The following is a 24,361-nucleotide window of genomic DNA, read 5'->3' as shown; positions in this document are numbered from 1 at the left end:
CAAAGAGAAAGAAGCTTTCTGAGAAACTTCTTTGTGTTCTGTGAAATCATCTCACATAGTTATAGCTTTCCCCTCAAGAAGCCTTTCGCTAAGACAGTTCTTGTGGAATTGGCAAAGTGATATTTGGAAGCCCATAGAGGGCTATGGTGAAAAAGGAAATATCCTCAGATGAAATCTGGAAAGATGCTTTCTGAGAAACTGCTTAGTGTTCTGTTAATTCATCTCACAGAGTTACATCTGTATTTCGTGGATCTCTTTGCTAGCCTTATTTCTGTGGAATCTGAGAACAGATATTTCGGATCCCTTGGAAGACTATAGGGCCAAAGGAAATATCCTGCGATAACAAAGAGAAAGAAGCTTTCTGAGAAACTTCTTTGTGTTCTGTGAAATCATCTCACAGAGTTACATCTTTCACCTCAAGAAGCCTTTCGCTAAGACAGTTCTTGTGGAATTGGCAAAGTGATATTTGGAAGCCCATAGAGGGCTATGGTGAAAAAGGAAATATCCTCAAATGAAATCTGGAAAGAAGCTTTCTGAGAAACTGCTTAGTGTTCTGTTAATTCATCTCACAGAGTTACATCTGTATTTCGTGGATCTCTTTGCTAGCCTTATTTCTGTGGAATCTGAGAACAGATATTTCGGATCCCTTGGAAGACTATAGGGCCAAAGGAAATATCCTCCGATAACAAAGAGAAAGAAGCTTTCTGAGAAACTTCTTTGTGTTCTGTGAAATCATCTCACAGAGTTACAGCTTTCCCCTCAAGAAGCCTTTCGCTAAGACAGTTCTTGTGGAATTGGCAAAGTGATATTTGGAAGCCCATAGAGGGCTATGGTGAAAAAGGAAATATCCTCAGATGAAATGTGGAAAGAAGCTTTCTGAGAAACTGCTTAGTGTTCTGTTAATTCATCTCACAGAGTTACATTTGTATTTCGTGGATCTCTTTGCTAGCCTTATTTCTGTGGAATCTGAGAACAGATATTTCGGATCCCTTGGAAGACTATAGGGCCAAAGGAAATATCCTCCGATAACAAAGAGAAAGAAGCTTTCTGAGAAACTTCTTTGTGTTCTGTGAAATCATCTCACAGAGTTACAGCTTTCCCCTCAAGAAGCCTTTCGCTAAGACAGTTCTTGTGGAATTGGCAAAGTGATATTTGGAAGCCCATAGAGGGCTATGGTGAAAAAGGAAATATCCTCACATGAAATCTGGAAAGAAGATTTCTGAGAAACTGCTTAGTGTTCTGTAATTCATCTCACATAGTTATATCTGTATTTCGTGGATCTCTTTGCTAGCCTTATTTCTGTGGAATCTGAGAACAGATATTTCGGATCCCTTGGAAGACTATAGGGCCAAAGGAAATATCCTCCGATAACAAACAGAAAGAAGCTTTCTGAGAAACTTCTTTGTGTTCTGTGAAATCATCTCACAGAGTTACAGCTTTCCCCTCAAGAAGCCTTTCGCTAAGACAGTTCTTGTGGAATTGGCAAAGTGATATTTGGAAGCCCATAGAGGGCTATGGTGAAAAAGGAAATATCCTCAGATGAAATCTGGAAAGAAGCTTTCTGAGAAACTGCTTAGTGTTCTGTTAATTCATCTCACAGAGTTACATCTGTATTTCGTGGATCTCTTTGCTAGCCTTATTTCTGTGGAATCTGAGAACAGATACTTCGGATCCCTTGGAAGACTATAGGGCCAACGGAAATATCCTCCGATAACAAAGAGAAAGAAGCTTTCTGAGAAACTTCTTTGTGTTCTGTGAAATCATCTCACATAGTTATAGCTTTCCCCTCAAGAAGCCTTTCGCTAAGACAGTTCCTGTGGAATTGGCAAAGTGATATTTGGAAGCCCATAGAGGGCTATGGTGAAAAAGGAAATATCCTCAGATGAAATCTGGAAAGATGCTTTCTGAGAAACTGCTTAGTGTTCTGTTAATTCATCTCACAGAGTTACATCTGTATTTCGTGGATCTCTTTGCTAGCCTTATTTCTGTGGAATCTGAGAACAGATATTTCGGATCCCTTGGAAGACTATAGGGCCAAAGGAAATATCCTGCGATAACAAAGAGAAAGAAGCTTTCTGAGAAACTTCTTTGTGTTCTGTGAAATCATCTCACAGAGTTACATCTTTCCCCTCAAGAAGCCTTTCGCTAAGACAGTTCTTGTGGAATTGGCAAAGTGATATTTGGAAGCCCATAGAGGGCTATGGTGAAAAAGGAAATATCCTCAAATGAAATCTGGAAAGAAGCTTTCTGAGAAACTGCTTAGTGTTCTGTTAATTCATCTCACAGAGTTACATCTGTATTTCGTGGATCTCTTTGCTAGCCTTATTTCTGTGGAATATGAGAACAGATATTTCGGATCCCTTGGAAGACTGTAGGGCCAATGGAAATATCCTCCGAAAACAAAGAGAAAGAAGCTTTCTGAGAAACTTCTTTGTGTTCTGTGAAATCATCTCACAGAGTTACAGCTTTCCCCTCAAGAAGCCTTTCGCTAAGACAGTTCTTGTGGAATTGTCAAAGTGATATTTGGAAGCCCATAGAGGGCTATGGTGAAAAAGGAAATATCCTCAGATGAAATCTGGAAAGTAGCTTTCTGAGAAACTGCTTATTGTTCTGTTAATTCATCTCACAGAGTTACATCTGTATTTCGTGGATCTCTTTGCTACCTTATTTCTGTGGAATCTGAGAACAGATATTTCGGATCCCTTGGAAGACTATATGGCCAAAGGAAATATCCTGCGATAACAAAGAGAAAGAAGCTTTCTGAGAAACTTCTTTGTGTTCTGTGAAATCATCTCACAGAGTTACAGCTTTCCCCTCAAGAAGCCTTTCGCTAAGACAGTTCTTGTGGAATTGGCAAAGTGATATTTGGAAGCCCATAGAGGGCTATGGTGAAAAAGGAAATATCCTCAGATGAAATCTGGAAAGAAGCTTTCTGAGAAACTGCTTAGTGTTCTGTTAATTCATCTCACAGAGTTACATCTGTATTTCGTGGATCTCTTTGCTAGCCTTATTTCTGTGGAATCTGAGAACAGATATTTCGTTTACCTTGGAAGACTATAGGGCGAAAGGAAATATCCTCCGATAACAAAGAGAAAGAAGATTTCTGAGAAACTTCTTTGTGTTCTGTGAAATCATCTCAAAGAGTTACAGCTTTACCCTCAAGAAGCCTTTCGCTAAGACAGTTCTTGTGGAATTGGCAAAGTGATATTTGGAAGCCCATAGAGGGCTATGGTGATAAAGGAAATATCCTCAGATGAAATCTGGAAAGAAGCTTTCTGAGAAACTGCTTTGTGTTCTGTTAATTCATCTCACAGAGTTACATCTGTATTTCGTGGATCTCTTTGCTAGCCTTATTTCTGTGGAATCTGAGAACAGATATTTCGGATCCCTTGGAAGACTATAGGGCCAAAGGAAATATCCTCCGATAACAAAGAGAAAGAAGCTTTCTGAGAAACTTCTTTGTGTTCTGTGAAATCATCTCACAGAGTTACAGCTTTCCCCTCAAGAAGCCTTTCGCTAAGACAGTTCTTGTGGAATTGGCAAAGTGATATTTGGAAGCCCATAGAGGGCTATGGTGAAAAAGGAAATATCCTCAGATGAAATCTGGAAAGAAGCTTTCTGAGAAACTGCTTAGTGTTCTGTTAATTCATCTCACAGAGTTACATCTGTATTTCGTGGATCTCTTTGCTAACCTTATTTCTCTGGAATCTGAGAACAGATATTTCGGATCCCTTTGAAGACTACAGGGCCAAAGGAAATATCCTCCGATAACAAAGAGAAAGAAGCTTTCTGAGAAACTTCTTTGTGTTCTGTGAAATCATCTCACAGAGTTACAGCTCTCCCTTCAAGAAGCCTTTCGCTAATACAGTTCTTGTGGAATTGGCCAAGTGATATTTGGAAGCCCATAGAGGGCTATGGTGAAAAAGTATAAATCCTCAGATGAAATCTGGAAAGAAGCTTTCTGAGAAACTTCTCTGCGATGTGTGACTTCCACTCACAGAGTTACATCTGTATTTCGTGGATCTCTTTGCTAACCTTATTTCTCTGGAATCTGAGAACAGATATTTCGGATCCCTTTGAAGACTACAGGGCCAAAGGAAATATCCTCCGATAACAAAGAGAAAGAAGCTTTCTGAGAAACTTCTTTGTGTTCTGTGAAATCATCTCACAGAGTTACAGCTTTCCCCTCAAGAAGCCTTTCGCTAAGACAGTTCTTGTGGAATTGGCAAAGTGATATTTGGAAGCCCATAGAGGGCTATGGTGAAAAAGGAAATATCCTCCGATGAAATCTGGAAAGAAGCTTTCTGAGAAACTGCTTAGTGTTCTGTTAATTCATCTCACAGAGTTACATCTGTATTTCGTGGATCTCTTTGCTAGCCTTATTTCTGTGGAATCTGAGAACAGATATTTCGGATCCCTTGGAAGACTATAGGGCAAAGTGAAATATCCTCCGATAACAAAGAGAAAGAAGCTTTCTGAGGAAATTCTTTGTGTTCTGTGAAATCATCTCACAGAGTTATAGCATTCCCCTCAAGAAGCCTTTCGCTAAACCAGTTCTTGTGGAATTGGCAAAGTGATATTTGGAAGCCCATAGAGGGCTATGGTGAAAAAGGAAATATCCTCAGATGAAATATGGAAAGAAGCTTTCTGAGAAACTGCTTAGTGTTCTGTTAATTCATCTCACAGAGTTACATCTGTATTTCGTGGACCTCTTTGCTAGCCTTATTTCTGTGGAATCTGAGAACAGATATTTCGGATCCCTTGGAAGACTATAGGGCCAAAGGAAATATCCTCCGATAACAAAGAGAAAGAAGCTTTCTGAGAAACTTCTTTGTGTTCTGTGAAATCATCTCACAGAGTTACAGCTTTCCCCTCAAGAAGCCTTTCCCTAAGCCAGTTCTTGTGGAATTGGCAAAGTGATATTTGGAAGCCCATAGAGGGCTATGGTGAAAAAGGAAATATCCTCAGATGAAATCTGGAAAGAAGCTTTCTCAGAAACTGCTTAGTGTTCTGTTAATTCATCTCACATAGTTATATCTCTATTTCGTGGATCTCTTTGCTAGCCTTATTTCTGTGGAATCTGAGAACGGATATTTCGGATCCCTTGGAAGACCATAAGGCCAAAGGAAATATCCTCCGATAACAAACAGAAAGAAGCTTTCTGAGAAACTTCTTTGTGTTCTGTGAAATCATCTCACAGAGTTACAGCTTTCCCCTCAAGAAGCCTTTCGCTAAGACAGTTCTTGTGGAATTGGCAAAGTGATATTTGGAAGCCCATAGAGGGCTATGGTGAAAAAGGAAATAACCTCAGATGAAATCTGGAAAGAAGCTTTCTGAGAAACTGCTTAGTGTTCTGTTAATTCATCTCACAGAGTTACATCTGTATTTCGTGGATCTCTTTGCTAGCCTTATTTCTGTGGTATCTGAGAACAGATATTTCGGATACCTTGGAAGACTATAGGGTCAAAGGAAATATCCTGCGATAACAAAGAGAAAGAAGCTTTCTGAGAAACTTCTTTGTGTTCTGTGAAATCATCTCACAGAGTTACAGCTTTCCCCTCAAGAAGCCTTTCGCTAAGACAGTTCTTGTGGAATTGGCAAAGTGATATTTGGAAGCCCATAGAGGGCTATGGTGAAAAAGGAAATATCCTCCGATGAAATGTGGAAAGAAGCTTTCTGAGAAACTGCTTAGTGTTCTGTTAATTCATCTCACAGAGTTACATCTGTATTTCGTGGATCTCTTTGCTAGCCTTATTTCTGTGGAATCTGAGAACAGATATTTCGGATCCCTTGGAAGACTATAGGGCCAAAGGAAATATCCTCCGATAACCAAGAGAAAGAAGCTTTCTGAGAAACTTCTTTGTGTTCTGTGAAATCATCTCACAGAGTTACAGCTTTCCCCTCAAGAAGCCTTTCGCTAAGACAGTTCTTGTGGAATTGGCAAAGTGATATTTGGAAGCCCATAGAGGGCTATGGTGAAAAAGGAAATATCCTCAGATGAAATCTGGAAAGAAGCTTTCTGAGAAACTGCTTAGTGTTCTGTTAATTCATCTCACAGAGTTACATCTGTATTTCGTGGATCTCTTTGCTAGCCTTATTTCTGTGGAATCTGAGAACAGATATTTCGGAACCCTTGGAAGACTATAGGGCCAAAGGAAATATCCTCCGATAACAAAGAGAAAGAAGCTTTCTGAGAAACTTCTTTGTGTTCTGTGAAATCATCTCACAGAGTTACAGCTTTCCCCTCAAGAAGCCTTTCGCTAAGACAGTTCTTGTGGAATTGGCAAAGTGATATTTGGAAGCCCATAGAGGGCTATGGTGAAAAAGGAAATATCCTCCGATGAAATGTGGAAAGAAGCTTTCTGAGAAACTGCTTAGTGTTCTGTTAATTCATCTCACAGAGTTACATCTGTATTTCGTGGATCTCTTTGCTAGCCTTATTTCTGTGGAATCTGAGAACAGATATTTCGGATCCCTTGGAAGACTATAGGGCCAAAGGAAATATCCTCCGATAACAAAGATAAAGAAGCTTTCTGAGAAACTTCTTTGTGTTCTGTGAAATCATCTCACAGAGTTACAGCTTTCCTCTCAAGAAGCCTTTCTCTAAGACAGTTCTTGTGGAATTGGAAAAGTGATATTTGGAAGCCCATAGAGGGCTATGGTGAAAAAGGAAATATCCTCAGATGAAATCTGGAAAGAAGCTTTCTGAGAAACTGCTTAGTGTTCTGTTAATTCATCTCACAGAGTTACATCTGTATTTCGTGGATCTCTTTGCTAGCCTTATTTCTGTGGAATCTGAGAACAGATATTTCGGATCCCTTGGAAGACTATAGGACCAAAGGAAATATCCTCCGATAACAAAGAGAAAGAAGCTTTCTGAGAAACTTCTTTGTGTTCTGTGAAATCATCTCACAGAGTTACAGCTTTCCCCTCAAGAAGCCTTTCGCTAAGACAGTTCTTGTGGAATTGGCAAAGTGATATTTGGAAGCCCATAGAGGGCTATGGTGAAAAAGGAAATATCCTCACATGAAATCTGGAAAGAAGCTTTCTGAGAAACTGCTTAGTGTTCTGTTAATTCATCTCACAGAGTTACATCTGTATTTCGTGGATCTCTTTGCTAGCCTTATTTCTGTGGAATCTGAGAACAGATATTTCGGATCCCTTGGAAGACTATAGGGCCAAAGGAAATATCCTCCGATAACAAAGAGAAAGAAGCTTTCTGAGGAAATTCTTTGTGTTCTGTGAAATCATCTCACAGAGTTACAGCTTTCCCCTCAAGAAGCCTTTCGCTAAGACAGTTCTTGTGGAATTGGCAAAGTGATATTTGGAAGCCCATAGAGGGCTATGGTGAAAAAGGAAATATCCTCAGATGAAATCTGGAAAGAAGCTTTCTCAGAAACTGCTTAGTGTTCTGTTAATTCATCTCACATAGTTATATCTGTATTTCGTGGATCTCTTTGCTAGCCTTATTTCTGTGGAATCTGAGAACGGATATTTCGGATCCCTTGGAAGACCATAAGGCCAAAGGAATTATCCTCCGATAACAAACAGAAAGAAGCTTTCTGAGAAACTTCTTTGTGTTCTGTGAAATCATCTCACAGAGTTACAGCTTTCCCCTCAAGAAGCCTTTCGCTAAGACAGTTCTTGTGGAATTGGCAAAGTGATATTTGGAAGCCCATAGAGGGCTATGGTGAAAAAGGAAATAACCTCAGATGAAATCTGGAAAGAAGCTTTCTGAGAAACTGCTTAGTGTTCTGTTAATTCATCTCACAGAGTTACATCTGTATTTCGTGGATCTCTTTGCTAGCCTTATTTCTGTGGTATCTGAGAACAGATATTTCGGATCCCTTGGAAGACTATAGGGTCAAAGGAAATATCCTGCGATAACAAAGAGAAAGAAGCTTTCTGAGAAACTTCTTTGTGTTCTGTGAAATCATCTCACAGAGTTACAGCTTTCCCCTCAAGAAGCCTTTCGCTAAGACAGTTCTTGTGGAATTGGCAAAGTGATATTTGGAAGCCCATAGAGGGCTATGGTGAAAAAGGAAATATCCTCCGATGAAATGTGGAAAGAAGCTTTCTGAGAAACTGCTTAGTGTTCTGTTAATTCATCTCACAGAGTTACATCTGTATTTCGTGGATCTCTTTGCTAGCCTTATTTCTGTGGAATCTGAGAACAGATATTTCGGATCCCTTGGAAGACTATAGGGCCAAAGGAAATATCCTCCGATAACCAAGAGAAAGAAGCTTTCTGAGAAACTTCTTTGTGTTCTGTGAAATCATCTCACAGAGTTACAGCTTTCCCCTCAAGAAGCCTTTCGCTAAGACAGTTCTTGTGGAATTGGCAAAGTGATATTTGGAAGCCCATAGAGGGCTATGGTGAAAAAGGAAATATCCTCAGATGAAATCTGGAAAGAAGCTTTCTGAGAAACTGCTTAGTGTTCTGTTAATTCATCTCACAGAGTTACATCTGTATTTCGTGGATCTCTTTGCTAGCCTTATTTCTGTGGAATCTGAGAACAGATATTTCGGAACCCTTGGAAGACTATAGGGCCAAAGGAAATATCCTCCGATAACAAAGAGAAAGAAGCTTTCTGAGAAACTTCTTTGTGTTCTGTGAAATCATCTCACAGAGTTACAGCTTTCCCCTCAAGAAGCCTTTCGCTAAGACAGTTCTTGTGGAATTGGCAAAGTGATATTTGGAAGCCCATAGAGGGCTATGGTGAAAAAGGAAATATCCTCAGATGAAATGTGGAAAGAAGCTTTCTGAGAAACTGCTTAGTGTTCTGTTAATTCATCTCACAGAGTTACATCTCTATTTCGTGGATCTCTTTGCTAGCCTTATTTCTGTGGAATCTGAGAACAGATATTTCGGATCCCTTGGAAGACTATAGGGCCAAAGGAAATATCCTCCGATAACAAAGATAAAGAAGCTTTCTGAGAAACTTCTTTGTGTTCTGTGAAATCATCTCACAGAGTTACAGCTTTCCTCTCAAGAAGCCTTTCTCTAAGACAGTTCTTGTGGAATTGGAAAAGTGATATTTGGAAGCCCATAGAGGGCTATGGTGAAAAAGGAAATATCCTCAGATGAAATCTGGAAAGAAGCTTTCTGAGAAACTGCTTAGTGTTCTGTTAATTCATCTCACAGAGTTACATCTGTATTTCGTGGATCTCTTTGCTAGCCTTATTTCTGTGGAATCTGAGAACAGATATTTCGGATCCCTTGGAAGACTATAGGACCAAAGGAAATATCCTCCGATAACAAAGAGAAAGAAGCTTTCTGAGAAACTTCTTTGTGTTCTGTGAAATCATCTCACAGAGTTACAGCTTTCCCCTCAAGAAGCCTTTCGCTAAGACAGTTCTTGTGGAATTGGCAAAGTGATATTTGGAAGCCCATAGAGGGCTATGGTGAAAAAGGAAATATCCTCACATGAAATCTGGAAAGAAGCTTTCTGAGAAACTGCTTAGTGTTCTGTTAATTCATCTCACAGAGTTACATCTGTATTTCGTGGATCTCTTTGCTAGCCTTATTTCTGTGGAATCTGAGAACAGATATTTCGGATCCCTTGGAAGACTATAGGGCCAAAGGAAATATCCTCCGATAACAAAGAGAAAGAAGCTTTCTGAGGAAATTCTTTGTGTTCTGTGAAATCATCTCACAGAGTTACAGCTTTCCCCTCAAGAAGCCTTTCGCTAAGACAGTTCTTGTGGAATTGGCAAAGTGATATTTGGAAGCCCATAGAGGGCTATGGTGAAAAAGGAAATATCCTCAGATGAAATCTGGAAAGAAGCTTTCTGAGAAACTGCTTAGTGTTCTGTTAATTCATCTCACATAGTTATATCTGTATTTCGTGGATCTCTTTGCTAGCCTTATTTCTGTGGAATCTGAGAACAGATATTTCGGATCCCTTGGAAGACTATAGGGCCAAAGGAAATATCCTCCGATAACCAAGAGAAAGAAGCTTTCTGAGAAACTTCTTTGTGTTCTGTGAAATCATCTCACAGAGTTACAGCTTTCCCCTCAAGAAGCCTTTCGCTAAGACAGTTCTTGTGGAATTGGCAAAGTGATATTTGGAAGCCCATAGAGGGCTATGGTGAAAAAGGAAATATCCTCAGATGAAATCTGGAAAGAAGCTTTCTGAGAAACTGCTTAGTGTTCTGTTAATTCATCTCACAGAGTTACATCTGTATTTCGTGGATCTCTTTGCTAGCCTTATTTCTGTGGAATCTGAGAACAGATATTTCGGATCCCTTTGAAGATTATAGGGTCAAAGGAAATATCCTCCGATAACAAAGAGAAAGAAGGTTTCTGAGAAACTTCTTTGTGTTCTGTGAAATCATCTCACAGAGTTACAGCTCTCCCTTCAAGAAGCATTTCGCTAATACAGTTCTTGTGGAATTGGCCAAGTGATATTTGGAAGCCCATAGAGGGCTATGGTGAAAAAGGATATATCCTCAGATGAAATCTGGAAAGAAGCTTTCTGAGAAACTTCTCTGCAATGTGTGACTTCCAATCACAGAGTTACATCTGTATTTCGTGGATCTCTTTGCAAGCCTTATTTCTGTGGAATCTGAGAACAGATATTTCGGATCCCTTTGAAGACTATAGGGCCAAAGAAAATATCCTCCGATAACAAAGAGAAAGAAGCTTTCTGAGGAAATTCTTTGTGTTCTGTGAAATCATCTCACAGAGTTACAGCTTTCCCCTCAAGAAGCCTTTCGCTCAGACAGTTCTTGAGGAATTGGCAAAGTGATATTTGGAAGCCCATAGAGGGCTATGGTGAAAAAGGAAATATCCTCAGATGAAATCTGGAAAGAAGCTTTCTGAGAAACTGCTTAGTGTTCTGTTAATTCATCTCACAGAGTTACATCTGTATTTCGTGGATCTCTTTGCTAGCCTTATTTCTGTGGAATCTGAGAACAGATATTTCGGATCCCTTGGAAGACTATAGGGCCAAAGGAAATATCCTCCGATAACCAAGAGAAAGAAGCTTTCTGAGAAACTTCTTTGTGTTCTGTGAAATCATCTCACAGAGTTACGGCTTTCCGCTCAAGAAGCCTTTCGCTAAGACAGTTCTTGTGGAATTGGCAAAGTGATATTTGGAAGCCCATAGAGGGCTATGGTGAAAAAGGAAATATCCTCAAATGAAATCTGGAAAGAAGCTTTCTGAGAAACTTCACTGCGATGTGTGACTTCCACTCACAGAGTTACATCTGTATTTCGTGGATCTCTTTGCTAACCTTATTTCTCTGGAATCTGAGAACAGATATTTCGGATCCCTTTGAAGACTACAGGGCCAAAGGAAATATCCTCCGATAACAAAGAGAAAGAAGCTTTCTGAGAAACTTCTTTGTGTTCTGTGAAATCATCTCACAGAGTTACAGCTTTCCCCTCAAGAAGCCTTTCGCTAAGACAGTTCTTGTGGAATTGGCAAAGTGATATTTGGAAGCCCATAGAGGGCTATGGTGAAAAAGGAAATATCCTCAGATGAAATCTGGAAAGAAGCTTTCTGAGAAACTGCTTAGTGTTCTGTTAATTCATCTCACAGAGTTACATCTGTATTTCGTGGATCTCTTTGCTAGCCTTATTTCTGTGGAATCTGAGAACAGATATTTCGGATCCCTTGGAAGACTATAGGGCCAAAGGAAATATCCTCCGATAACAAAGAGAAAGAAGCTTTCTGAGAAACTTCTTTGTGTTCTGTGAAATCATCTCACAGAGTTACAGCTTTCCCCTCAAGAAGCCTTTCGCTAAGACAGTTCTTGTGGAATTGGCAAAGTGATATTTGGAAGCCCATAGAGGGCTATGGTGAAAAGGGAAATATCCTCACATGAAATCTGGAAAGAAGCTTTCTGAGAAACTGCTTAGTGTTCTGTTAATTCATCTCACAGAATTACATCTGTATTTCGTGGATCTCCTTGCTAGCCTTATTTCTGTGGAATCTGAGAACAGATATTTCGGATTCCTTGGAAGACTATAGGGTCAAAGGAAATATCCTCCGATAACAAAGAGAAAGAAGGTTTCTGAGAAACTTCTTTGTGTTCTGTGAAATCATCTCACAGAGTTACAGCTCTCCCTTCAAGAAGCCTTTCGCTAAGACAGTTCTTGTGGAATTGGCAAAGTGATATTTGGAAGCCTATAGAGGGCCATGGTGAAAAGGAAATATCCTCACATGAAATCTGGAAAGAAGCTTTCTGAGAAACTGCTTAGTGTTCTGTGAATTCATCTCACAGAGTTACATCTGTATTTCGTGGATCTCTTTGCTAGCCTTATTTCTGTGGAATCTGAGAACAGATATTTCGGATCCCTTGGAAGACTATAGAGCCAAAGGAAATATCCTCCGATAACAAAGAGAAAGAAGTTTTCTGAGAAACTTCTTTGTGTTCTGTGAAATCATCTCACAGAGTTACAGCTTTCCCCTCAAGAAGCCTTTCGCTAAGACAGTTCTTGTGGAATTGGCAAAGTGGTATTTGAAAGCCTATAGAGGGCTATGGTGAAAAAGGAAATATCCTCAGATGAAATCTGGAAAGAAGCTTTCTGAGAAACTGCTTAGTGTTCTGTTAATTCATCTCACAGAGTTACATCAGTATTTCGTGGATCTCTTTGCTAGCCTTATTTCTGTGGAATCTGAGAACAGATATTTCCTTTCTCTTTGAAGACTATAGGGCCAAAGGAAATATCCTCCGATAACAAAGAGAAAGAAGCTTTCTGAGAAACTTCTTTGTGTTCTGTGAAATCATCTCACAGAGTTACAGCTTTCCCCTCAAGAAGCCTTTCGCTAAGACAGTTCTTGTGGAATTGGCAAAGTGATATTTGGAAGCCCATAGAGGGCTATGGTGAAAAAGGAAATATCCTCACATGAAATCTGGAAAGAAGCTTTCTGAGAAACTGCTTAGTGTTCTGTTAATTCATCTCACAGAGTTACATCTGTATTTCGTGGATCTCTTTGCTAGCCTTATTTCTGTGGAATCTGAGAACAGATATTTCGGATCCCTTGGAAGACTATAGGGCCAAACGAAATATCCTCCGATAACAAAGAGAAAGAAGCTTTCTGAGAAACTTCTTTGTGTTCTGTGAAATCATCTCACAGAGTTACAGCTTTCCCCTCAAGAAGCCTTTCGCTAAGACAGTTCTTCTGGAATTGGCAAAGTGATATTTGGAAGCCCATAGAGGGCTATGGTGAAAAAGGAAATATCCTCAGATGAAATCTGGAAAGAAGCTTTCTGAGAAACTGCTTAGTGTTCTGTTAATTCATCTCACAGAGTTACATCTGTATTTCGTGGATCTCCTTGCTAGCCTTATTTCTGTGGAATCTGAGAACAGATATTTCGGATTCCTTGGAAGACTACAGGGCCAAAGGAAATATCCTCCGATAACAAAGAGAAAGAAGCTTTCTGAGAAACTTCTTTGTGTTCTGTGAAATCATCTCACAGAGTTACAGCTTTCCCCTCAAGAAGCCTTTCGCTAAGACAGTTCTTGTGGAATTGTCAAAGTGATATTTGGAAGCCCATAGAGGGCTATGGTGAAAAAGGAAATATCCTCAGATGAAATCTGGAAAGAATCTTTCTGAGAAACTGCTTAGTGTTCTGTTAATTCATCTCACAGAGTTACATCTGTATTTCGTGGATCTCTTTGCTAGCCTTATTTCTGTGGAATCTGAGAACAGATATTTCGGATCCCTTTGAAGATTATAGGGTCAAAGGAAATATCCTCCGATAACAAAGAGAAAGAAGGTTTCTGAGAAACTTCTTTGTGTTCTGTGAAATCATCTCACAGAGTTACAGCTCTCCCTTCAAGAAGCCTTTCGCTAATACAGTTCTTGTGGAATTGGCCAAGTGATATTTGGAAGCCCATAGAGGGCTATGGTGAAAAAGGAAATATCCTCAAATGAAATCTGGAAAGAAGCTTTCTGAGAAACTTCTCTGCGATGTGTGACTTCCACTCACAGAGTTACATCTGTATTTCGTGGATCTCTTTGCTAACCTTATTTCTCTGGAATCTGAGAACAGATATTTCGGATCCCTTTGAAGACTACAGGGCCAAAGGAAATATCCTCCGATAACAAAGAGAAAGAAGCTTTCTGAGAAACTTCTTTTTGTACTGTGAAATCATCTCACAGAGTTACAGCTTTCCCCTCAAGAAGCCTTTCGCTAAGACAGTTCTTGTGGAATTGGCAAAGTGATATTTGGAAGCCCATAGAGGGCTATGGTGAAAAGGGAAATATCCTCACATGAAATCTGGAAAGAAGCTTTCTGAGAAACTGCTTAGTGTTCTGTTAATTCATCTCACAGAATTACATCTGTATTTCGTGGATCTCCTTGCTAGCCTTATTTCTGTGGAATCTGAGAACAGATATTTCGGATTCCTTGGAAGACTATAGGGTCAAAGGAAATATCCTCCGATAACAAAGAGAAAGAAGGTTTCTGAGAAACTTCTTTGTGTTCTGTGAAATCATCTCACAGAGTTACAGCTCTCCCTTCAAGAAGCCTTTCGCTAATACAGTTCTTGTGGAATTGGCCAAGTGATATTTGGCAGCCCATAGAGGGCTATGGTGAAAAAGGAAATATCCTCAGATGAAATCTGGAAAGAAGCTTTCTGAGAAACTTCTCTGCGATGTGTGACTTCCACTCACAGAGTTACATCTGTATTTCGTGGATCTCTTTGCTAACCTTATTTCTCTGGAATCTGAGAACAGATATTTCGGATCCCTTTGAAGACTACAGGGCCAAAGGAAATATCCTCCGATAACAAAGAGAAAGAAGCTTTCTGAGAAACTTCTTTGTGTTCTGTGAAATCATCTCACAGAGTTACAGCTTTCCCCTCAAGAAGCCTTTCGCTAAGACAGTTCTTGTGGAATTGGCAAAGTGATATTTGGAAGCCCATAGAGGGCTATGGTGAAAAAGGAAATATCCTCAGATGAAATCTGGAAAGAAGCTTTCTGAGAAACTGCTTAGTGTTCTGTTAATTCATCTCACAGAGTTACATCTGTATTTCGTGGATCTCTTTGCTAGCCTTATTTCTGTGGAATCTGAGAACAGATATTTCGGATCCCTTTGAAGATTATAGGGTCAAAGGAAATATCCTCCGATAACAAAGAGAAAGAAGGTTTCTGAGAAACTTCTTTGTGTTCTGTGAAATCATCTCACGGAGTTACAGCTCTCCCTTCAAGAAGCCTTTCGCTAATACAGTTCTTGTGGAATTGGCCAAGTGATATTTGGCAGCCCAGAGAGGGCTATGGTGAAAAAGGAAATATCCTCAGATGAAATCTGGAAAGAAGCTTTCTGAGAAACTTCTCTGCGATGTGTGACTTCCACTCACAGAGTTACATCTGTATTTCGTGGATCTCTTTGCTAACCTTATTTCTCTGGAATCTGAGAACAGATATTTCGGATCCCTTTGAAGACTACAGGGCCAAAGGAAATATCCTCCGATAACAAAGAGAAAGAAGCTTTCTGAGAAACTTCTTTGTGTTCTGTGAAATCATCTCACAGAGTTACAGCTTTCCCCTCAAGAAGCCTTTCGCTAAGACAGTTCTTGTGGAATTGGCAAAGTGATATTTGGAAGCCCATAGAGGGCTATGGTGAAAAAGGAAATATCCTCAGATGAAATCTGGAAAGAAGCTTTCTGAGAAACTGCTTAGTGTTCTGTTAATTCATCTCACAGAGTTACATCTGTATTTCGTGGATCTCTTTGCTAGCCTTATTTCTGTGGAATCTGAGAACAGATATTTCGGATCCCTTTGAAGATTATAGGGTCAAAGGAAATATCCTCCGATAACAAAGAGAAAGAAGGTTTCTGAGAAACTTCTTTGTGTTCTGTGAAATCATCTCACGGAGTTACAGCTCTCCCTTCAAGAAGCCTTTCGCTAATACAGTTCTTGTGGAATTGGCCAAGTGATATTTGGAAGCCCATAGAGGGCTATGGTGAAAAAGGAAATATCCTCAGATGAAATCTGGAAAGAAGCTTTCTGAGAAACTGCTTAGTGTTCTGTTAATTCATCTCACAGAGTTACATCTGTATTTCGTGGATCTCTTTGCTAGCCTTATTTCTGTGGAATCTGAGAACAGATATTTCGGATCCCTTGGAAGACTATAGGGCCAAAGGAAATATCCTCCGATAACAAAGAGAAAGAAGCTTTCTGAGAAACTTCTTTGCGTTCTGTGAAATCATCTCACAGAGTTACATCTTTCCCCTCAAGAAGCCTTTCCCTAAGACAGTTCTTGTGGAATTGTCAAAGTGATATTTGGAAGCCCATAGAGGGCTATGGTGAAAAAGGAAATATCCTCAGATGAAATCTGGAAAGAAGCTTTCTGAGAAACTGCTTAGTGTTCTGTTAATTCATCTCACAGAGTTACATCTGTATTTCGTGGATCTCTTTGCTAGCCTTATTTCTGTGGAATCTGAGAACAGATATTTCGGATCCCTTTGAAGATTATAGGGTCAAAGGAAATATCCTCCGATAACAAAGAGAAAGAAGGTTTCTGAGAAACTTCTTTGTGTTCTGTGAAATCATCTCACAGAGTTACAGCTCTCCCTTCAAGAAGCCTTTCGCTAATACAGTTCTTGTGGAATTGGCCAAGTGATATATGGAAGCCCATAGAGGGCTATTGTGAAAAAGGATATATCCTCAGATGAAATCTGGAAAGAAGCTTTCTGAGAAACTTCTCTGCGATGTGTGACTTCCACTCACAGAGTTACATCTGTATTTCGTGGATCTCTTTGCTAACCTTATTTCTCTGGAATCTGAGAACAGATATTTCGGATCCCTTTGAAGACTACAGGGCCAAAGGAAATATCCTCCGATAACAAAGAGAAAGAACTTTCTGAGAAACTTCTTTGTGTTCTGTGAAATCATCTCACAGAGTTACAGCTTTCCCCTCAAGAAGCCTTTCGCTAAGACAGTTCTTGTGGAATTGGCAAAGTGATATTTGGAAGCCCATAGAGGGCTATGGTGAAAAAGGAAATACCCTCAGATGAAATCTGGAAAGAAGCTTTCTGAGAAACTGCTTAGTGTTCTGTTAATTCATCTCACAGAGTTACATCTGTATTTCGTGGATCTCTTTGCTAGCCTTATTTCTGTGGAATCTGAGAACAGATATTTCGGATCCCTTGGAAGACTATAGGGCAAAGTGAAATATCCTCCGATAACAAAGAGAAAGAAGCTTTCTGAGGAAATTCTTTGTGTTCTGTGAAATCATCTCACAGAGTTACAGCATTCCCCTCAAGAAGCCTTTCGCTAAGCCAGTTCTTGTGGAATTGGCAAAGTGATATTTGGAAGCCCATAGAGGGCTATGGTGAAAAAGGAAATATCCTCAGATGAAATATGGAAAGAAGCTTTCTGAGAAACTGCTTAGTGTTCTGTTAATTCATCTCACAGAGTTACATCTGTATTTCGTGGACCTCTTTGCTAGCCTTATTTCTGTGGAATCTGAGAACAGATATTTCGGATCCCTTGGAAGACTATAGGGCCAAAGTAAATATCCTCCTATAACAAAGAGAAAGAAGCTTTCTGAGAAACTTCTTTGTGTTCTGTGAAATCTTCTCACAGAGTTACAGCTTTCCCCTCAAGAAGCCTTTCCCTAAGCCAGTTCTTGTGGAATTGGCAAAGTGATATTTGGAAGCCCATAGAGGGCTATGGTGAAAAAGGAAATATCCTCAGATGAAATCTGGAAAGAAGCTTTTTCAGAAACTGCTTAGTGTTCTGTTAATTCATCTCACATAGTTATATCTGTATTTCGTGGATCTCTTTGCTAGCCTTATTTCTGTGGAATCTGAGAACAGATATTTCGGATCCCTTGGAAAACCATAAGGCCAAAGGAAATATCCTCCGATAACAAACAGAAAGAAGCTTTCTGAGAAACTTCTTTGTGTTCTGTGAAATCATCTCACAGAGTTACAGCTTTCCCCTCAAGAAGCCTTTCGCTAAGACAGTTCTTGTGGAATTGGCAAAGTGATATTTGGAAGCCCATAGAGGGCTATGGTGAAAAAGGAAATATCCTCAGATGAAATCTGGAAAGAAGCTTTCTGAGAAACTGCTTAGTGTTCTGTTAATTCATCTCACAGAGTTACATCTGTATTTCTTGGATCTCTTTGCTAGCCTTATTTCTGTGGTATCTGAGAACAGATATTTCGGATCCCTTGGAAGACTATAGGGTCAAAGGAAATATCCTGCGATAACAAAGAGAAAGAAGCTTTCTGAGAAACTTCTTTGTGTTCTGTGAAATCATCTCACAGAGTTACAGCTTTCCCCTCAAGAAGCCTTTCGCTAAGACAGTTCTTGTGGAATTGGCAAAGTGATATTTGGAAGCCCATAGAGGGCTATGGTGAAAAAGGAAATATCCTCCGATGAAATGTGGAAAGAAGCTTTCTGAGAAACTGCTTAGTGTTCTGTTAATTCATCTCACAGAGTTAAATCTGTATTTCGTGGATCTCTTTGCTAGCCTTATTTCTGTGGATTCTGAGAACAGATATTTCGGATCCCTTGGAAGACTATAGGGCCAAAGGAAATATCCTCCGATAACCAAGAGAAAGAAGCTTTCTGAGAAACTTCTTTGTGTTCTGTGAAATCACCTCACAGAGTTACAGCTTTCCCCTCAAGAAGACTTTCGCTAAGACAGTTCTTGTGGAATTGGCAAAGTGATATTTGGAAGCCCATAGAGGGCTATGGTGAAAAAGGAAATATCCTCAGATGAAATCTGGAAAGAAGCTTTCTGAGAAACTGCTTAGTGTTCTGTTAATTCATCTCACAGAGTTACATCTGTATTTCGTGGATCTCTTTGCTAGCCTTATTTCTGTGTAATCTGAGAACAGATACTTCGGAACCCTTGGAAGACTATAAGGCCAAAGGAAATATCCTCCGATAACAAAGAGAAAGAAGCTTTCTGAGAAACTTCTTTGTGTTCTGTGAAATCATCTCACAGAGTTACAGCTTTCCCCTCAAGAAGCCTTTCGCTAAGACAGTTCTTGTGGAATTGGCAAAGTGATATTTGGAAGCCCATAGACGGCTATGGTGAAAAAGGAAATATCCTCCGATGAAATGTGGAAAGAAGCTTTCTGAGAAACTGCTTAGTGTTCTGTTAATTCATCTCACAGAGTTACATCTGTATTTCGTGGATCTCTTTGCTAGCCTTATTTCTGTGGAATCTGAGAACAGATATTTCGGATCCCTTGGAAGACTATAGGGCCAAAGGAAATATCCTCCGATAACAAAGAGAAAGAAGCTTTCTGAGAAACTTCTTTGTGTTCTGTGAAATCATCTCACAGAGTTACAGCTTTCCTCTCAAGAAGCCTTTCTCTAAGACAGTTCTTGTGGAATTGGAAAAGTGATATTTGGAAGCCCATAGAGGGCTATGGTGAAAAAGGAAATATCCTCAGATGAAATCTGGAAAGAAGCTTTCTGAGAAACTGCTTAGTGTTCTGTTAATTCATCTCACAGAGTTACATCTGTATTTCGTGGATCTCTTTGCTAGCCTTATTTCTGTGGAATCTGAGAACAGATATTTCGGATCCCTTGGAAGACTATAGGACCAAAGGAAATATCCTCCGATAACAAAGAGAAAGAAGCTTTCTGAGAAACTTCTTTGTGTTCTGTGAAATCATCTCACAGAGTTACAGCTTTCCCCTCAAGAAGCCTTTCGCTAAGACAGTTCTTGTGGAATTGGCAAAGCGATATTTGGAAGCCCATAGAGGGCTATGGTGAAAAAGGAAATATCCTAACATGAAATCTGGAAAGAAGCTTTCTGAGAAACTGCTTAGTGTTCTGTTAATTCATCTCACAGAGTTACATCTGTATTTCGTGGATCTCTTTGCTAGCCTTATTTCTGTGGAATCTGAGAACAGATATTTCGGATCCCTTGGAAGACTATAGGGCCAAAGGAAATATCCTCCGATAACAAAGAGAAAGAAGCTTTCTGAGGAAATTCTTTGTGTTCTGTGAAATCATCTCACAGAGTTACAGCTTTCCCGTCAAGAAGCCTTTCGCTAAGACAGTTCTTGTGGAATTGGCAAAGTGATATTTGGAAGCCCATAGAGGGCTATGGTGAAAAAGGAAATATCCTCACATGAAATCTGGAAAGAAGCTTTCTGAGAAACTGCTTAGTGTTCTGTTAATTCATCTCACATAGTTATATCTGTATTTCGTGGATCTCTTTGCTAGCCTTATTTCTGTGGAATCTGAGAACAGATATTTCGGATCCCTTGGAAGACTATAGGGCCAAAGGAAATATCCTCCGATAACAAAGAGAAAGAAGCTTTCTGAGAAACTTCTTTGTGTTCTGTGAAATCATCTCACAGAGTTACAGCTTTCCCCTCAAGAAGCCTTTCGCTAAGACAGTTCTTGTGGAATTGGCAAAGTGATATTTGGAAGCCCATAGAGGGCTATGGTGAAAAAGGAAATATCCTCAGATGAAATCTGGAAAGAAGCTTTCTGAGAAACTGCTTAGTGTTCTGTTAATTCATCTCACAGAGTTACATCTGTATTTCGTGGATCTCTTTGCTAGCCTTATTTCTGTGGAATCTGAGAACAGATATTTCGGATCCCTTGGAAGACTATAGGGCCAAAGGAAATATCCTGCGATAACAAAGAGAAAGAAGCTTTCTGAGAAACTTCTTTGTGTTCTGTGAAATCATCTCACCGAGTTACAGCTTTCCCCTCAAGAAGCCTTTCGCTAAGACAGTTCTTGTGGAATTGGCAAAGTGATATTTGGAAGCCCATAGAGGGCTATGGTGAAAAAGGAAATATCCTCCGATGAAATGTGGAAAGAAGCTTTCTGAGAAACTGCTTAGTGTTCTGTTAATTCATCTCACAGAGTTACATCTGTATTTCGTGGATCTCTTTGCTAGCCTTATTTCTGTGGAATCTGAGAACAGATATTTCGGATCCCTTGGAAGACTATAGGTCCAAAGGAAATATCCTCCGATAACAAAGATAAAGAAGCTTTCTGAGAAACTTCTTTGTGTTCTGTGAAATCATCTCACAGAGTTACAGCTTTCCTCTCAAGAAGCCTTTCGCTAAGACAGTTCTTGTGGAATTGGCAAAGTGATATCTGGAAGCCCATAGAGGGCTATGGTGAAAGAGGAAATATCCTCAGATGAAATCTGGAAAGAAGCTTTCTGAGAAACTGCTTAGTGTTCTGTTAATTCATCTCACATAATTATATCTGTATTTCGTGGATCTCTTTGCTAGCCTTATTTCTGTGGAATCTGAGAACAGATATTTCGGATCCCTTGGAAGACTATAGGGCCAAAGGAAATATCCTCCGATAACAAAGAGAAAGAAGCTTTCTGAGAAACTTCTTTGTGTTCTGTGAAATCATCTCACAGAGTTACAGCTTTCCCCTCAAGAAGCCTTTCGCTAAGACAGTTCTTGTGGAATTGGCAAAGTGATATTTGGAAGCCCATAGAGGGCTATGGTGAAAAAGGAAATATCCTCACATGAAATCTGGAAAGAAGCTTTCTGAGAAACTGCTTAGTGTTCTGTTAATTCATCTCACAGAGTTACATCTGTATTTCGTGGATCTCTTTGCTAGCCTTATTTCTGTGGAATCTGAGAACAGATATTTCGGATCCCTTGGAAGACTATAGGGCCAATGGAAATATCCTCCGAAAACAAAGAGAAAGAAGCTTTCTGAGAAACTTCTTTGTGTTCTGTGAAATCATCTCACAGAGTTACAGCTTTCCCCTCAAGAAGCCTTTCGCTAAGACAGTTCTTGTGGAATTGGCAAAGTGATATTTGGAAGCCCATAGAGGCTGTGGTGAAAAAGGAAATATCCTCACATGAAATGTGGAAAGAAGCTTTCTGAGAAACTCCTTAGTGTTCTGTTAATTCATCTCACAGAGTTACATCTGTATTTCGTGGATCTCTTTGCTAGACTTATTTCTGTGTAATCTGAGAACAGATATTTCCTTTCCCTTTGAAGACTATAGGGCCAAAGGAAATATCCTCCGATAACAAAGAGAAAGAAGCTTTCTGAGAAACTTCTTTGTGTTCTGTGAAATCATCTCACAGAGTTACAGCTTTCCCCTCAAGAAGCCTTTCGCTAAGACAGTTCTTGTGGAATTGTCAAAGTGATATTTGGAAGCCCATAGAGGGCTATGGTGAAAAAGGAAATATCCTCAGATGAAATCTGGAAAGTAGCTTTCTGAGAAACTGCTTATTGTTCTGTTAATTCATCTCACAGAGTTACATCTGTATTTCGTGGATCTCTTTGCTAGCCTTATTTCTGTGGAATCTGAGAACAGATATTTCGGATCCCTTGGAAGACTATAGGGCCAAAGGAAATATCCTGCGATAACAAAGAGAAAGAAGCTTTCTGAGAAACTTCTTTGTGTTCTGTGAAATCATCTCACAGAGTTACAGCTTTCCCCTCAAGAAGCCTTTCGCTAAGACAGTTCTTGTGGAATTGGCAAAGTGATATTTGGAAGCCCATAGAGGGCTATGGTGAAAAAGGAAATATCCTCAGATGAAATCTGGAAAGAAGCTTTCTGAGAAACTGCTTAGTGTTCTGTTAATTCATCTCACAGAGTTACATCTGTATTTCGTGGATCTCTTTGCTAGCCTTATTTCTGTGGAATCTGAGAACAGATATTTCGTTTACCTTGGAAGACTATAGGGCGAAAGGAAATATCCTCCGATAACAAAGAGAAAGAAGATTTCTGAGAAACTTCTTTGTGTTCTGTGAAATCATCTCAAAGAGTTACAGCTTTACCCTCAAGAAGCCTTTCGCTAAGACAGTTCTTGTGGAATTGGAAAAGTGATATTTGGAAGCCCATAGAGGGCTATGGTGATAAAGGAAATATCCTCAGATGAAATCTGGAAAGAAGCTTTCTGAGAAACTACTTAGTGTTCTGTTAATTCATCTCACAGAGTTACATCTGTATTTCGTGGATCTCTTTGCTAGCCTTATTTCTGTGGAATCTGAGAACAGATATTTCGGATCCCTTGGAAGACTATAGGGCCAAAGGAAATATCCTCCGATAACAAAGAGAAAGAAGCTTTCTGAGAAACTTCTTTGTGTTCTGTGAAATCATCTCACAGAGTTACAGGTTTCCCCTCAAGAAGCCTTTCGCTAAGACAGTTCTTGTGGAATTGGCAAAGTGATATTTGGAAGCCCATAGAGGGCTATGGTGAAAAAGGAAATATCCTCAGATGAAATCTGGAAAGAAGCTTTCTGAGAAACTGCTTAGTGTTCTGTTAATTCATCTCACAGAGTTATATCTGTATTTCGTGGATCTCTTTGCTAACCTTATTTCTCTGGAATCTGAGAACAGATATTTCGGATCCCTTTGAAGACTACAGGGCCAAAGGAAATATCCTCCGATAACAAAGAGAAAGAAGCTTTCTGAGAAACTTCTTTGTGTTCTGTGAAATCATCTCACAGAGTTACAGCTTTCCCCTCAAGAAGCCTTTCGCTAAGACAGTTCTTGTGGAATTGGCAAAGTGATATTTGGAAGCCCATAGAGGGCTATGGTGTAAAAGGAAATATCCTCAGATGAAATCTGGAAAGAAGCTTTCTGAGAAACTGCTTAGTGTTCTGTTAATTCATCTCACAGAGTTACATCTGTATTTCGTGGATCTCTTTGCTAGCCTTATTTCTGTGGAATCTGAGAACAGATATTTCGGATCCCTTGGAAGACTATAGGGCCAAAGGAAATATCCTCCGATAACAAACAGAAAGAAGCTTTCTGAGAAACTTCTTTGTGTTCTGTGAAATCATCTCACAGAGTTACAGCTTTCCCCTCAAGAAGCCTTTCGCTAAGACAGTTCTTGTGGAATTGGCAAAGTGATATTTGGAAGCCCATAGAGGGCTATGGTGAAAAAGGAAATATCCTCACATGAAATCTGGAAAGAAGCTTTCTGAGAAACTGCTTAGTGTTCTGTTAATTCATCTCACAGAGTTACATCTATATTTCGTGGATCTCCTTGCAAGCCTTATTTCTGTGGAATCTGAGAACAGATATTTCGGATTCCTTGGAAGACTATAGGGCCAAAGGAAATATCCTCGGATAACAAACAGAAAGAAGCTTTCTGAGAAACTTCTTTGCGTTCTGTGAAATCATCTCACAGAGTTACATCTTTCCCCTCAAGAAGCCTTTCGCTAAGACAGTTCTTGTGGAATTGTCAAAGTGACATTTGGAAGCCCATAGAGGGCTATGGTGAAAAAGGAAATATCCTCAGATGAAATCTGGAAAGAAGCTTTCTGAGAAACTGCTTAGTGTTCTGTAAATTCATCTCACAGAGTTACATCTGTATTTCGTGGATCTCTTTGCTAGCCTTATTTCTGTGGAATCTGAGAACAGATATTTCGGATCCCTTTGAAGATTATAGGGTCAAAGGAAATATCCTCTGATAACAAAGAGAAAGAA

The sequence above is a fragment of the Macaca nemestrina genome, chromosome 13, assembly GCF_043159975.1.
Source record: "Macaca nemestrina isolate mMacNem1 chromosome 13, mMacNem.hap1, whole genome shotgun sequence".
NCBI lineage: Eukaryota > Metazoa > Chordata > Mammalia > Primates > Cercopithecidae > Macaca > Macaca nemestrina.
This window is presented reverse-complemented; position numbering follows the sequence as displayed.